Source organism: Lissotriton vulgaris, chromosome 3_2 (genome assembly GCF_964263255.1).
Source record: "Lissotriton vulgaris chromosome 3_2, aLisVul1.2, whole genome shotgun sequence".
Taxonomy (NCBI): Eukaryota; Metazoa; Chordata; class Amphibia; order Caudata; family Salamandridae; genus Lissotriton; species Lissotriton vulgaris.
In genome coordinates, this window is record NC_141690.1 from 183,373,485 (window position 1) to 183,390,834 (window position 17,350).

At 49.2% G+C, this 17,350-nt stretch overlaps 1 protein-coding gene across 11 annotated transcripts in view; it reads right to left on the minus strand.

Moving 5' to 3' along the window:
• Positions 1-17,350, minus strand: part of ADD1 (adducin 1) — a 582,264-nt gene that overhangs the window by 292,395 nt on the left and 272,519 nt on the right. The window lies entirely within an intron of this gene.

Consider the following 17,350-nt stretch of genomic DNA (forward strand, 5'->3'; position numbering starts at 1 on the left):
GTGACAAATGGCAAATACAACTGCTTCCAGATACATGTTGGCATATCATATGCATCACTGAATTCAGATTACAAACATGCAAACCCTAAATACATGCACCGAGAGGCAAGCCTAGTGATAGGCGTTCTAGATAGCAAATCCTGAACACAGTATTGGAGGGATACAAAGAGAGGATGCACTCCCACTTAAAAATAAATAAAGCAGAGTTAAACCTCCCACTTCGCAGCACTATGAAAAGCATAAAAAGAGAGACATGTATAAGGATTCTTTTGGGACTTCCTTATAAATTAATGGGAAAGTGGGTTAACATTAAATTTCCATTTCAACGTATCAAAACGTTCAATTAAAAGAACATCCGCACTCTTAAGATTAATCTTTTCATTTGCGATGTTTATATTGGTCTGTGGTCAAGAAAGGAAGAACTTTACAGAATTAAAACAGCACCCAAATTAACAATTAAATCAGGAGCAACAAGATGCCATACTATGGAAACATGGAGAAAAAAATTGACTGGCCACCCAAGTCAAAAGATTACTCAGATACATAACTTCCAGCTAGCCGAGAGATTTTGTACTGAGTCCAATGCTTGATTTGAGCCGGTGGTTTCCGGTACTCAGTGTCCGCACTTAATTGTCAGCAGAAGTATTTAAATGTCAACCCCGGAAGTATCATAGCCTTCCATATGGTGGCACTGTTTTTGGAGAGGAGAACGACAACAGTTGTATTATTAGTTGAATTTACATTTAAAAGGAATAATCCAAGCAAATCCAAGCCGTTCTTATAGCTTTGGAGGTCTGTAATAGTCGGAATTGTCACACCTGTGGGAGTGTGATGGTTAACATCATCTTCTGCACGCACAGCGCCAAGATGCTCCTCCCGGAGCGATAGCCGCGCTCTACAAATTTCCATAAATATCAAATATCAAACAGTTGTGGGGTACTGACTATGGCTGCATTGGCGGGGGAAATGGGTGGTTCAAGCTGCAGTGGCCTCCTGATGAGGGCAAGGACACATTTGTTTCCCTCACAAATTAATCACTGAATGAGACCGACTGATTGATGAGGAAACTCGCAACAAGCACTCGTAATACACAGGAGGCTTTGGCAGGCAAAGTAAGGGAACTATGTGCAGTAAATATGGACAGTATTTCACTCCGGGGGGGCTAATTGTTGCACCAGACACTGGTAGCATCCACTGTCACACAAAGGACCGTTGAGAAGCAGAGGTGATGTTCAGGCAACCCTAGTATACTACTGAGAGCGCTGATTCAACCTGGACCATGGCTGAAATGACAATAACATCATGTTCATGTCCATCGCACTGCTCGGCTATAATGTGGATACATTGCGTGACAGGGCAACTCGGACATAGCAGCATGTTTCATACATTGAGGACAAGATTACTGATTCTTCTTCTTCCATCATTGATCAGCAAGCTGCATTAACGTATTTATTTTACTTTTTCATATCGACTCTGCAGGGACCACTGACAGAAGAACACTTTATAAAGAAAAAGTGAATACATAGTCTAATAAAATAGAACATATTCATAAATCAACAGTACAAGAGGTAGAAAGCTGTAGGGGTAAGGTTCAGATAGGTTTTCAGGATTCAACAGAACACGGCCCGGCAATATGCTTTCTCGACCTCACCCCCTAGCACTAAGGACTTTGTCAATGTGCCAACAAGAGACAAAGTCAATTGGGCCTCAACCATCCATTAACTTACTGACCAGAGAGAGAGAGAGAGAGAGAGAGGGGAGAGTGAGAGAGAGGAGAGAGAGAGAGAGAGAGAGAGAGAGAGAGAGAGAGTGTGAGAGAGAGAGAGAGAGAGAGAGAGAGAGAGAGAGAGAGTGTGAGAGAGAGAGAGAGAGAGAGTGTGAGAGAGAGAGAGTGTGAGAGAGAGTGAGAGAGTGTGTGAGAGAGAGAGAGAGAGTGAGAGAGAGTGTGAGAGAGAGAGAGAGAGAGAGAGTGTGAGAGAGAGTGTGTGAGAGAGAGAGAGTGTGAGAGAGAGTGTGAGAGAGTGTGAGAGAGAGAGTGTGAGAGAGTGGGTGAGAGAGAGAGAGAGAGAGAGAAAGATAGAGAGAGAGAGGTTTTAGGAAAGGGTCAATTATTTAAAGTATCACAGGGATACTTAACGGAATTCAAACACTCGTTCATATTAGTATGGCACACTCAAAAGCACTTGAAAGCAAATATATTTTAAAGATTATAAAAAAATCAAAATCCTATTCAAGTGCACACAATATGTAGAGTAACCAATATTAAGACGAGGATAAAAGTAGCTGCAACATTTACGAGTAACATGAACAGCAGTAAACATTGCAAAATAATGTGTGGTCAACTTTATAGAAACTCCATTCTCAGATCTTTGGCTCACTAAGCAAAACTGAGCACCAAAAGAAAAGCCTAATTTGAGTTTCAAAGATGGTTCACACTTCCATACCTGCTTTGAACAATGACGTTACTGTTCAACTGTGGAAGGATGGCTGATAAGCTCCCTGTTAGCCTTCAGCAAAAGTAGGTGAAGCGATTCTGAATTGCGGTCTCGTCTCAGTCTTTTCGCATGAAGTTGCTATCTCACTCTTCACACTAAGTTCCTAACTTATCCAACACTACCTGGTGTTGGACCCAGCGATTACCGCCTGGCTGGGACGCATTGAAGCCTGTCAGAATCCACCATTCTAGATAGAATGAGTACCATACACTTGTCAGATAACCTGTGCTCACCCATGGGTAGCTTGGCATCGAGTAGTGAGGCTTAGCCTCAGGGCCCAAAGTGTAAAGTGTTGGCACAACAACACCACTGCATTGCAGCACACTGCATACGCCATAAAAAGACTCCACACTGTATGTATAAAACATTGGTCTTTGTATTACACATACACTGAAATCAAAACAAGAGATATATTTGTACATACACTTGACAATTCTATGCAACGGTCGAAATTTCCCATTGATATCAAAATCAGATAAACATTGTATATACACTTTACAGTTAAAATCAATTATCAAATTTTCCTATTAGTAGCAGAACTACAAGAACATATATGCCCTAGCCAGAGGTATTCATCCAACATGACATTCCCCAATATCTCGTATTCCCATCAGTTGCAATGGTCAAGCAATCATAATGGTCTAGCAATCACAGGTCTTTGAGACTTCGCCTCATGACCCAGTCCCTCAACTACGCTAGCCTATGATACACGGTTGCCCATGTTGGTGCCACGCTGATTAGATTGACGGAAACTACCTAACACAGAAAGAAACGGTTACTTAGCTTCGTCTATACAGATTAGACTTCCAGGAACCCATCAACACATGCACAAGTGCAGAATATCTAGCCCCCGCTCCGTAGACAAAGTTTGTGATCCAGGAAGCTGGCACGCTTGCAAGTCTGGAGAAATGTTTCCACTCAGGCGGAGCTGCGAGCTGCCGTATCTCCCAACAGCCAGCTACAGGTGCCCACACAGCACACAACAAAACCCCTCAGGCCCCTCATTATGTTCTCCACAACAAAGTACCTTGTGGCGTGGGTCCAGGGAGAGGGAGCCAGAGACCTCCGACCAGGCTGCAATGTCAGGCACTATTTCCCTCCCAATCTGGAGGTCGAAGACAATCTCACCTCCCAGCTCAGGTCCCCCAACACCGCTCGGACACCACACGATCCGGAGTTTAGCTAGTACAGGTCCCCTGGTTGCAAGCATAAGTCCCTCAGACCCTACAAGCTACCTTTGCACTCCTCACGTCCTGGCACCACAGGTGAGCTGCTGATATTTACGAGCACACTCCTCTGCTTAGTGTGATGATTGTGTACGCCAGTACAGCCCTTGTCACAACCAACAATCTCTTCCACCCACTTCTGCCATACCCTGAGCAGTCCTTACAATCTTGTGGAAAAGGGCAGATCCTTTGTTTCCCTGGGATCTCATGGACAGTTGGAGAGTACTTAGAGACCAGGGCAATGGCAATTGGCACTTAGTTGCAGGCCAGCAACGTCCAGGCAGAATCCACCAAGTGATAGTCCCCTTTCTTGAGCACGACGAGCTCAAGGCCAATATAAGTCTGTGTTGATGTAGTATCTTCAGTGCGGCTAACCAAACTATAATCTCTCTGAATATTAAAGAAACAAATGCAGTATTCAAGGTGCACAGAAATTTGCTTTAGCTGGAGAGGAGATGATTAAAGATCACAGTTTTAAGAATTTTTTTCAGTTGTCCCAAAACATGAGCAGTTATGCTGGAAGAATGATGGTATATGGTTGATATTCTTCTTTTACCTCTCCAGCAAGAGTGATAGAATAATGAGTGAACCAATAGTTTTCTTTTAATATAGCCACCATTACTTCTGATTAAGTGGAGAGATATGTTGGGTTGGTGGGTGCTTTTTATGGTCAAATAATACTTCCCTTACGTTACTAAGACAAAGGCTGACATGTTCAAGAGCAGTGCTAAAGTATTGTTGCCATATTCAGAATGTATCTTGCTGGGTCACCTCCCCGCATATAGGATATATGCATCTAGTCTTTTCGATTTTGCATCTGCGAGTTCACTAGCCCTGATGGGTCAGCTGTGATTAGCAGACAGATCACTTTTATCCATGTTCTAGCGAAGGGTAGTTAGCAGCAGCCGGTGTTAGCCTTCCTACCTGCTCTTTACAGATAACAGGTTGGGGTACAGACTGCCTTTGAAACTAAAATAAGATAAGGAATTATTGCTATTTTGTCAACATGAATGAGGGCTTTGTAGAGAGTTGTGCTACACTTTAGGAAGCTTTAAAAGGTAGAGATATGGGGCAAGCTCATATGTGCTTCTTTTGATGTCAGAATACATCTGCTACCAATGGTGAACTAATCTGTAGAAGGAGATTAAGTAATTAGAGGTTAATCCAGATTTGAACCTAGATATTTAAACGTGTGGCTCAGAAGATGACCCATTAATACATTTCTAAAGAACAAAGCTTCATTCATTTATACGCCCAGACTCATTTTAATAAACATAGACTATACTGTTTTATAAGACCTTACCCCCTGGGGCCTTCAGAACAAACTAATAGCCTTTAACCCTATCTTTGCATCAAACATGATAGTTAACAGCTCTCAGTCCATTAGCCATTAGCCCTAGAAGATCAATAATCGCATGGAAACGTTTCAGGAAGATGTTTTTGCCAATGTTGCTTATTGCAAATCTATTTACAAAGCACTATATACATTCCCACATGTGCAAACGGCTTCAATTAGCACAGGACTCTAGTTTTTAATACAGCCATTAGAAAAATAGCCAACCTGTTGTTCCTCAGCACAAAACACCCAGAAATACTCTCCTAGTGAACCGAATATCTTGTGTTATATGAGATTTCCTTAATTGAGACAATTTTACATTTGGGATGGTTAGTGTAGTTTTTAGAGGACTCTCACAGATCATACTTTCCTTGAAGAAATCTCAAATCTGCTAACCTAAATCTTTGAAAGCTTCAATTTTGACAGAATTTTGCATTTGAAAACATGCTATAGATTTTGCAAAGTGGTTATCAATGCTATTGCCAGTATGGGAATTAAATCAAAAGATCTTTAAGATTCCTGGTCAAATACAGCTGCATCCCATATGTACTGCAAGAAAAAATTAAATATTCACAGTTGTGTATGGAAGAGGTGTGGCGCAGAGGCCAGAGTAGCTGACTCCAGAGGTTGGTTCGATCCCTGGCACCAGCTCAGCATCATGTGAATTTGGGCAATAGCACACTTAATCTACCGGACCACCCACAGTGCCTTGAAACCTTAAGGGGCCATATGTTCAAGATAGAGGTTGAGCCTTACACAGCTGCTTGTGTGCCTTCCAAACTGCGTGTGTCAACCAGGAGTTTGATATATATATAAACAGCAAACTACAGATGGGAGAAATTCGTGGAAGTCCAGCCCGGACTTTGCAGTGTGCCTACCCCATGATTAAGGTGCAGGTGTGCACGGAAACGCGTCGGGGACTGTGAAATACCAGCTTGCACAAATGCCTCATTTTAAATAAAGGTTCGGTTTGAACAGTTTCCTGTGGAGTGCTGCTTTGAAGCTTGGAGGCTTTTTTGGGAACATTTAATACACAGTTGCTCCAATCGTGAAAGCAGCACCGCCATTAACACTAGGAAGAGTCTGTGTGGCTGTGACCTTCACAGCCTGTCCCAGCGCAGGAAACATTGAGAAGTTTGGAGGTGTTTATACAAACTGGGGCCCACCGGAGAGCTGTAACAAAATGAAATTAACATTGGTGAATTAAAATGAACTGCAAACAACGGACCCCATCAGAGGGGAAGAATTTGGACTGCCACACCCAGCCTGCATGTCACTGGAGAAACAGCAAGCTACAGATGGGAGAAATTTGTGGAAGTCCAGCCCGGACTTTGCAGTGTGCCTACCCCATGATTAAGGTGCAGGTGTGCACGGAAAAGCGTCGGGGACTGTGAAATACTAGCTTGCACAAATGCCTCATTTTAAATAAAGGTTCGGTTTGAACAGTTTCCTGTGGAGTGCTGCTTTGAGGCTTTTTTGTGAATATGAATATATATATATATATATATATATATATATATATATATATATATATATATATATATATATATATATATATATATATATATATATTAGACCTGGCACCTTGGCGTGAGTTTCCCTTCCACTTTTTGCTGGTGTGCCTCCGATGTTTTGCTGGTTTTCCGCTACTCAGGGCACTGCGCCACGGCTAACCCGTGTCGCAGTGCAAGTGCTCCCGATTGTAAATTGTACATGTGATTGATGTCCATGATTGGTTCATTGGATTTACTGTCAGTCCCTAGTAAAGTGCACTAGGAGTGCCAGGGCTTGTAGATGCCAATACTGCTAGTGGGCCTGCAGCGCTGGTTGCGCCACCCACAGAAGCAGCCATAAGATGTGTCTAGGATCTGCCATTGCAGAACCTGCGTGCAGTCTCGTACTGTCACGCTGGCTGGGCAAGTGCACCCACTTGCCAGCCTCCAAACCTTCCCTTCACTTCATATTAGTCACCCCTATGGTAGGCCTGAGGGCAGGGTGCATTGTAAGTGTAAGGTAGGACAAGCCCTGAAGTGCGTGGCATGTCCTAGTAGTGAATTACAACTAAACTCGTATTTCACTATTGTAAGGCTACCTGCTTCCTTTAGGCCAGAACGGGCTGCTGGAATTATTACACACTATAATCCCAGCAGGCTCAGGGAGCATGGTAGAGAGTCATGTTTAGTATGCCTGAACTCAGGATAATAAAATATTTCTTTTAGTGAAGTTTATTTTAGCATCCTGTGTTTGCAAATGCTACTTTTAGAAAGTTAGCATTTGCTTGCCTAACCATTTCAGCCCGCCTCTGCTGGTATGTGTATCTGACTGTCTGGGATGTGTAAGTGACAGGGCTGGGGGATGACAGGTGGTGAATGCGTAGATTGCACCTTAGTGGGAGGTAGGAGTGGCTCTTGACTCTGAATCTTGCTGTGCTCTGCCACCACAATGCTGGCTCCACCCTCCTGGGGAGCGACTGATGACTCAGCCGACACCTGGCCCAGGAAGGGCGCAGCCCCATCAACAAGGTACTTCTGGCTGCCCCTGTCCACACAATGCTGGCTCCACCTCCCGTGGGGCGTCTGATGTGCCTGCCCCTCACACTGAAAGCAGAAGCCGGATTGCACCCACCAGAGTACTCAAGGACTGAAAGTGGCTATGCAAAGGCCCCCCTGGCCTGCGAGAACAAAAGAAATGCAGTATAAAAGTAGGAGCCCTGCTCCTTGTAAATTAGATCCTGTTTGGGCTACAGAAGGAACTCTGCCCGACGAGAAGGACCTGGAAGGACAAGGCGGAGTGCTGTCTCTGGCCTGTGTCTGGTGCCTTGCTGCCGAAGGAGAGGAAAAGAAAAGACTACAAGAAGACTTTTGCTTTGTGAAACTTTGTGCCAAACTCTGCTGAAGAGATCTCCAAGGGCTTGCTGCTGAACTTGCCCCCTGACCAGCACCCTAGGACCAGTGGGCGCTACACCCTGAAGGAAGCAACTGTGTGTGCTGCTTATCGCTGCAGTACTGACGGAGGAGTCTGGGAGCACTGGGCAATCCTGCCACGCTCCCCGTAATCCAAGGCATCGACATCCCCCCAAGCACCGCGACCGGGGCCCAAAGCAACAGCGAGAGCAACGTGAGGTCCAGCCGCCGCTGGCCCGAACACCGTGACCGCCTCTGCACCGGGAGCCCGAGAGCAACGTGAAGGAGGACCCGTCCGGTCCAAGCTCCCGGATTGACTGCGCTTCGAGCCGTCAAGCCACCTGCGAAGACGGACAGCCGCCCTGTGATAACCCCCCTCTGGTCGGTATCCTGCCCGACAGCTCAGCTGTGAGCGCACAGCTGCAGCCGGCACTTTGGCTGGGTACGTCCTGCACTTGGGGACCGTACTGCCACTTGTCCCGATTTCCCCACTCGACCACATTGTGGGATCCTGGGCAGATCACAACATCTCCCAGTGCGTTTGGTTCCTTATCCGTTTAAATTGCGAGAACTTAGAAGCATAGAATCTGAAAACGGCATGAAAATAATCCCGAGGAGAAAGGAACGCGCATGACTGAGGTTTTCACCCGGGATTTATAAATACTTTAAGAAGCGCTAGGAGCGCGAGCCTAACGCTGAAGTCGTGAGGTTTACCGATATTGCAGTATTACCCTGACTTGGATTTCCAAGCGAGCAGAGAGGGTTTACACTGATATAAGAGCCAATTGAATAGTTGTTGAGGGTTGCCGACTCGAATACACGATGGATTGTAAATAGCCCTAGTCCTGAAGAGGCCAGAATTGATTGGCTGAAACGCGTCGACCATAAAGAGACGGCAGATACATATAAATAATTTTGATTAATTTGAATAGTGTGATGAGGGATCTTTAAGACATTGGGTTTAAATCATTTCGACCTAATTGTTTTCCTCATATGAGTCTGCGCGATCTCAATAGGAATGTCTGTTTTAGGTTTTGTTGAGACATCCTAACTCAAAACGAAGGGCTTCGATTTTGTTGTATATATGTAAAAAGTATTTGTATATACAAATGTGTTTGAAATTATAATTGAGAGATATATAAACTTTTTTATTTGATAAAAAGAAAAAATAAAAATCATTTGGTAATAACCTCTAACGTGTCTGTGGGTCAAGATGAGATAGGGGACTATATAAAAGAGATATTTATACTTAGTTTGGTCACAGTGATACAAACACTAATATAGGGATTATTTTACTTTTATTCCTTATCATTTCAAATTATTATACATACCGCGTACACCAAGGTACCATTTTTGTATTTAAGTACAGCTGTGAGCGCACAGCTGCAGCCGGCACTTTGGCTGGGTACGTCCTGCACTTGGGGACCGTACTGCCACTTGCCGCCACCACACAGCCGCCGACGACTCCAAGGTCGGAGCGAACGACGAAGGAAGGACCCTGCCGCCACTGAACACCGCCGCCCCGGATGACCCGTGACCTGCCCGGCTGAGAGCCGCAGCGAACAGCGACCCCGGAAAAGCAACGCGACGTGGGACAGCTCCCCTGGAAGCCGGCCGCTCCACAAGAATTCGAAAGGTACTGTGTTGTATCCTCACGGTGCGAGCGTCCTGCAACTCGAGCTCGCACCGCGCTATCTGCTCCCAACGCGAGCCGCCTTTAAAACCGAGCCTCGCACGGCTCCTGGTCCTCGGAGCCCACGCGGCAAGCGTGAACTCTGGCCGGCCGGGCCCGATCTCCTCTCCGACGCGAGCGGAGACAGCGGAAAGCGTATTGAGGCGCTACAAGACACTGAACCCTGTTGAACCTGGGCAGAAGGCCCAAAAGATTGCTTATTGCTAAGAAAGAACTGTGGCAACCTGAACTTAAGTAACCTGGAACCGCTATTGAAAGTTTGACAACTGTATTTACAAGCCTGCTTGAAATTTATATAAAGATATATATTTTTACAAATACAGTTTGGTGTCATTGTGTGGTGGGTTGGTTGTGACGGTGTAATATTGCAAATGTTTAACCCTATGTGCCCCAGAGATTAGCCTAAGACTGCTTAAGCCACACTACCTAGAGGGTAAGCAGAGGTTGTCTTGAAGGTAACCCTCAGCCCTGACGAGGAAGAGAGAGTCCCTGCTTGTCGCTAGTGTTGCACTGCGCCAACTAGAGCCTCCCCCTTCCTACATTGGACGCAGCGGTGAGGATTTTCGAATTTACATTTGCAGTGTTTATACCTTAACTTCTGACCATTGCACAGTGATTTCAGTCCAGTTACTTGGCCACAGGTTTTGTTGTAATTTTGCCAGGAGAAGATCCCTAGTACAGAAACCATGCCGGGCACGAAGAGCCTGGATAGAGCGGAGTTCATGACCTTTGAAATGTTGGAGGTGGAATGGGATGCAGCAAAGCTGGACAACTACACAAAGAATGAGCTGAAGTTTTTCTGCAAGAAACTCAAGGTTCCACACGCCGGGTGCAAGAACAAACCGGAGCTCTACAAGGCCCTGAAGGCCTGGGTAGAGTCTAGAAAGGCCCCCGAGGAGCAGGATGCACCTGTGGATCTGGTGGATCTCGAAAAACAAGACAGCGTGCACAGCTTTGGTAGAGGCCTGTCGCCAGAGGAGCTGGCGGACAGGAAGGAAACGAGGGATCATGAAAAGAAGCTGGCAGAATTAAAAATCCAACTGGAGCTTGAAACCAAAAGAATGGCGCTGGAAGAGCGAAAGCACCAAATGGATTACGAATTGAAAATGAGGGAGATGAGTCTAAAGGAGAGAAACTTGGATCATCCTCCCTCTGGTGGCAGCACAACGCCAGTGCAGGTAGAGTCAAGAGTGCACATCCCCAAAGACGTAGTTAAAGAATTCTTTAAGGGGGATGACATAGGACAGTGGTTTAGGGCATATGAGGTAGCCATGTCCTCCCACCGGGTCCCTGACAAGGATTGGGGAGCGGGGTTGTGGGGAAGGTTCCTTAGCGAAGGGCGGGACACCCCACTAGATTTGCCCGTTGAAAACCAGAAATCCTATTCCCACATGAAAGAAGCTTTAATGAACAGGTACGGGCTTACCCCTGAAATGTATAGACAGAAGTTTAGGGGGTGTACTAAGCAGCCTGGGAATACGTATGTGGAGTATGTGACTTATTTTTGCAGAGCACTGGATGGTTGGGTGAAGGGTAGCAAGGTGAATGATTTTCAAGGTCTCTTTGATTTAATTGCGTAGGAGCACTTGTCTGATCATTGTTTTCCTGAGTTACGCCAGCACCTGATCGATAGCAAGCTGTCCAACCCGAGGAAGCTTGCTGAGGAGGCGGACCGCTGGCTCAGCACCAGGGTCCACAAGGGTCCCGTGGGAGACTCCGCCAAGGGTGGGCAGGGTCCCCAGCAGAAGAGTGGGGGGGACAAGGGAAAACAGAAAGGGTTCCAAAAAGGCCCCCAAAGTAATCCCCAAGGGGACCAGCAGAAAGGTTCTCAGCCTCCCCCACCCCCAAAGCAGAATGGGGCCCGACAGGTAGACCTGTTCCAAAGGGGCCCTTCAATTGTTTCAAATGTGGTGAGCCGGGGCACATATCCAGTGACCCCAAGTGTCGCCTGTTTGGAAAACCAGCACCCACTGGTGCTCCGCCCCGTCAAGTGACTAGTGTTCACTTAGGAGAAGAAGTGATGGTCCCGGGGGGTGGAGATCCCGTTCAGATGACCCTAGTCTCGCTAGGAGACAGTGAGATGGTCCCTACAAACTACCTGCCCTCTAACACTAAGAAATATGGGCAGGTGGTGATCATCAATGGTAAGGAAGCTGAGGCTCTTAGAGATACAGGAGCCAGTGTGACTGCAGTGAGGCAGCACCTGGTGTCTCAAGAGCAGGTTGTACCCCATGCCTACTGTAGGGTTATCAATGCTGATAATTCAGAGTCAGTGTCCGATGGCTCAAGTTCCCTTCGAGTGGGGGGGGGGGGGGTCTCTGGTACTCTGCAGGTCTGTGTGAGGAAAACCATGCCTGTTGACTGTTTGCTAGGGAATGACTTGGAGCACTCCCCTTGGGAAAAGGTGGAGAAGACGACTCACCTGAAGATGGTGGGTCTACCTGACTGGGCGTGCGTGACCACCCGGTCGATGGCAGCCAGTAGGGGTGATCAAGAGATCCCGGGGCCTGAAGGAGAGGCCCAGGAACCGGCCTTAGGGAGGAGGCGCAGGGGGCGCGGGAAACCGGCCCCTGAAGTTCCCACGGTCCAGGAGGAAGCAGACCTTGAGGGGGATGCCCTGGAGCCTACAGGGGAACAGATTGCTGAACTGGGGGACCTGCCTGAGCTGACCCATTGGCAGCAAGAAAGAGGACCCTCCAGGGAGGAATTCTGCAGGGAGCAGAAAGAATGCCCTTCTCTCGTGGGTATGCGGCAGCAGGCTGCAGACCAGGCCAATGGTGTTCAGGCCAAAACACATTACGTGTACTGGGAGAACGACCTCCTGTATTCAGAGCCTAAGGCTGCTGAACCTGGGTCAGCCCGTGTGCTGGTGGTACCCCAGAAGTTCAGAGCCTTCCTACTGGGGCTGGCTCACGATGTGCCTTTAGCAGGACATTTGGGGATGGACAAGACCTATGACAGGCTTGTCACCCACTTTTACTGGCCCCAAATGCACAAGAGCTCGGATGCTCATTGTAGGACCTGTCCGACTTGCCAGGCAAGTGGGAAGAGCGGAGGGAAGAACAAGGCTCCCCTCCAACCCTTCCCTGTGGTCGGTACGCCATTCCAGCGAGTGGGTATTGACATCGTTGGGCCTCTGGACCCCAAGACAGCCATGGGCAACAGGTTCATCCTGGTCTTGGTGTATCATGCCACCCGGTACCCTGAAGCCATCCCTCTGAGGACAGTGACGGCCCCCGTGGTGGGACGTGCACTGATGGGAATTTTCTCACGAGTAGGATTCCCTCTAGAGGTGGTGAGCGACAGGGGGACCAACTTCATATCCAAGTATATGAAGTCCCTTTGGCAAGAGTGTGGTGTAACCTACAAGTTCACCACGCCTTACCACCCCCAAGGAAACGGGTTGGTTGAGAGGTTCAACCGAACCCTGAAGGGCATGATCATGGGCCTGGAAGGTCCAATGAGGCGTAAGTGGGACGTCCTCTTACCATGCCTGCTCTTTGCATATCGCGAGGTACCACAGAAGTCCCTAGGGTTCAGCCCCTTTGAACTGCTGTACAGTCACCCCGTGAGAGGACCACTGAGTTTGGTAAAGGGAGGCTGGGAGCAATCTCCCAGGAAACCTCCCCAGAATGTATATAGCTACATGCTGGCCTTCAGAAACCAAACCAGGCGCTTCAGACAACTTGCCGAGGCAAATCTGGAAGCCAGCCAGGAAGAGATGAAGCGGTGGTACGACCAGAATGCCACTCTGGTCGAGCTTCAGCCTGGACAGGAGGTGTATGTCCTGGCCCCAGTGGAGCCCTGTGCCCTTCAGGATAAGTGGACAGGTCCATTTGAGGTTGTGGAGCGCAAGAGCCCAGTGACATACTTGGTGGACATGAAGACGCCCAGGAACCCTTTGAGGGTCCTACATGTCAACCGCCTCAAGCCCCACTTAAGACGGTCCGAAGTGGGCATGTTGTTGGCAACTGATGATGGAATGGAGGAGGAGTCGGAGCCTCTTCCTGACCTCTTAGTGGCCTGTGAGAAAGATGGGCCAGTGGATGGAGTTAACCTCTCACCCACCCTGACCCCCCGAACAACAGGAAGACTGCCGCCAGTTGCTGGGGCAGTTTCCAGATCTGTTCTCCCTGGTTCCTAGTGTCACAGATTGGTGCGTCCATGATGTGGACACAGGAGACAGCTTACCTGTGAAGCATAAGGCTTACAGAGTGACTGACAGGGTCAGGGCCTGCATCAAGGAGGAGGTCTCCAAGATGCTTGCCCTTGGGGTGGTTGAGTCTTCCAGCAGTCCTTGGTCCAGCCCCGTGGTCTTGGTCCCAAAGGCTGCTGCGCCGGGAGCCACACCCGAACTCCGGTTCTGTGTGGACTACAGAGGACTCAATTCGGTCACCAAGACTGACGCGCACCCCATCCCCAGAGCTGATGAGCTCATTGATCGGCTAGGGGCTGCCCGGTTCCTCAGCACGTTTGATTTAACGTCTGGGTACTGGCAGATCGCCTTGACCGATGGGGCAAAGGAGAGGTCAGCATTCTCTACACCAGATGGGCATTTCCAGTTCCGGGTTATGCCATTTGGAATGAAGAATGCCCCTGCCACCTTTCAGAGATTGGTCAACCAGGTGTTGGCTGGGCTGGATGAGTTCAGTGCCGCCTACCTGGATGACATTGCGGTGTTCAGTGGCACCTGGCCAGAACACCTGCGACACCTCTGGGAAGTGTTGATGGCCCTGCGCAGAGCAGGCCTCACAATCAAGGCAAGCAAGTGCCAGATTGGGCAGGGTTCCGTGGTGTACTTGGGACACCAAGTGGGGAGTGGCAAGGTGGCACCCTTGCAACCCAAAACCGAGACCATCCTGGCTTGGGAACCCCCCAAGACCCAGACTGCAGTGAGAGCCTTCCTGGGGCTCACTGGGTATTACAGGAGGTTTGTCAAGGGCTATGGCACGATTGTGACCCCCTTGACAGAGCTGACTTCGAAGAAGCAGCCCAGGAATGTGATTTGGACTGACACCTGTCAGAAGGCTTTTGACACCCTGAAGACTGCCATGTGCACGGCGCCCGTGCTCCTGGCTCCTGATTTCTCCAAGGAATTCATAGTGCAAACAGACGCTTCAGAGCATGGTGTAGGGGCTGTTCTCTCACAGATGACTGAGGAGGGCTTTGACCAACCCGTAGCCTTCATCAGTAGGAGGTTACTTCCACGGGAAAGTAGGTGGAGTGCAATAGAGCGAGAAGCATTTGCTGTGGTCTGGGCGCTGAAGAAGCTAAGACCCTACTTGTTTGGGTCTCACTTCCGAGTTCAGACGGACCACAGGCCCCTCAGATGGTTGATGCAAATGAGGGGTGAAAACCCGAAACTGTTGAGGTGGTCCATTTCTCTACAGAGTATGGACTTTACGGTGGAACACCGCCCTGGCACAGATCACGCCAACGCTGACGGTCTGTCCAGATTTTTCCGCCTTAGTGATGTGGAACTCCCTGGGGAAGGGTAGTTCCCCCCACATTTCAGCTGGAAGGGACACGTGTTAGACCTGGCACCTTGGCGTGAGTTTCCCTTCCACTTTTTGCTGGTGTGCCTCCGATGTTTTGCTGGTTTTCCGCTACTCAGGGCACTGCGCCACGGCTAACCCGTGCCGCAGTGCAAGTGCTCCCGATTGTAAATTGTACATGTGATTGATGTCCATGATTGGTTCATTGGATTTACTGTCAGTCCCTAGTAAAGTGCACTAGGAGTGCCAGGGCTTGTAGATGCCAATACTGCTAGTGGGCCTGCAGCGCTGGTTGCGCCACCCACAGAAGCAACCTTAAGATGTGTCTAGGATCTGCCATTGCAGAACCTGCGTGCAGTCTCGTACTGTCACGCTGGCTGGGCAAGTGCACCCACTTGCCAGCCTCCAAACCTTCCCTTCACTTCATATTAGTCACCCCTATGGTAGGCCTGAGGGCAGGGTGCATTGTAAGTGTAAGGTAGGACAAGCCCTGAAGTGCGTGGCATGTCCTAGTAGTGAATTACAACTAAACTCGTATTTCACTATTGTAAGGCTACCTGCTTCCTTTAGGCCAGAACGGGCTGCTGGAATTATTACACACTATAATCCCAGAAGGCTCAGGGAGCATGGTAGAGAGTCATGTTTAGTATGCCTGAACTCAGGATAATAAAATATTTCTTTTAGTGAAGTTTATTTTAGTATCCTGTGTTTGCAAATGCTACTTTTAGAAAGTTAGCATTTGCTTGCCTAACCATTTCAGCCCGCCTCTGCTGGTATGTGTATCTGACTGTCTGGGATGTGTGAGTGACAGGGCTGGGGGATGACAGGTGGTGAATGCGTAGATTGCACCTTAGTGGGAGGTAGGAGTGGCTCTTGACTCTGAATCTTGCTGTGCTCTGCCACCACAATGCTGGCTCCACCCTCCTGGGGAGCGACTGATGACTCAGCCGACACCTGGCCCAGGAAGGGTGCAGCCCCATCAACAAGGTACTTCTGGCTGCCCCTGTCCACACAATGCTGGCTCCACCTCCCGTGGGGCGTCTGATGTGCCTGCCCCTCACACTGAAAGCAGAAGCCGGATTGCACCCACCAGAGTACTCAAGGACTGAAAGTGGCTATGCAAAGGCCCCCCTGGCCTGCGAGAACAAAAGAAATGTAGTATAAAAGTAGGAGCCCTGCTCCTTGTAAATTAGATCCTGTTTGGGCTACAGAAGGAACTCTGCCCGACGAGAAGGAGCTGGAAGGACAAGGCGGAGTGCTGTCTCTGGCCTGTGTCTGGTGCCTTGCTGCCGAAGGAGAGGAAAAGAAAAGACTACAAGAAGACTTTTGCTTTGTGAAACTTTGTGCCAAACTCTGCTGAAGAGATCTCCAAGGGCTTGCTGCTGAACTTGCCCCCTGACCAGCACCCCAGGACCAGTGGGCGCTACACCCTGAAGTAAGCGACTGTTTGTGCTGCTTATCGCTGCAGTACTGACGGAGGAGTCTGGGAGCACTGGGCAATCCTGCCACGCTCCCCGTAATCCAAGGCATCGACATCCCCCCAAGCACCGCGACCGGGGCCCAAAGCAACAGCGAGAGCAACGTGAGGTCCAGCCGCCACTGGCCCGAACACCGTGACCGCCTCTGCACCGGGAGCCCGAGAGCAACGTGAAGGAGGACCCGTCCGGTCCAAGCTCCCGGATTGACTGCGCTTCGAGCCGTCAAGCCACCTGCGAAGACGGACAGCCGCCCTGTGATAACCCCCCTCTGGTCGGTATCCTGCCCGACAGCTCAGCTGTGAGCGCACAGCTGCAGCCGGCACTTTGGCTGGGTACGTCCTGCACTTGGGGACCGTACTGCCACTTGCCGCCACCACACAGCCGCCGACGACTCCAAGGTCGGAGCGAACGACGAAGGAAGGACCCTGCCGCCACTGAACACCGCCGCCCCGGATGACCCGTGACCTGCCCGGCTGAGAGCCGCAGCGAACAGCGACCCCGGAAAAGCAACGCGACGTGGGACAGCTCCCCTGGAAGCCGGCCGCTCCACAAGAATTCGAAAGGTACTGTGTTGTATCCTCACGGTGCGAGCGTCCTGCAACTCGAGCTCGCACCGCGCTATCTGCTCCCAACGCGAGCCGCCTTTAAAACCGAGGCTCGCACGGCTCCTGGTCCTCGGAGCCCACGCGGGAAGCGTGAACTCTGGCCGGCCGGGCCCGATCTC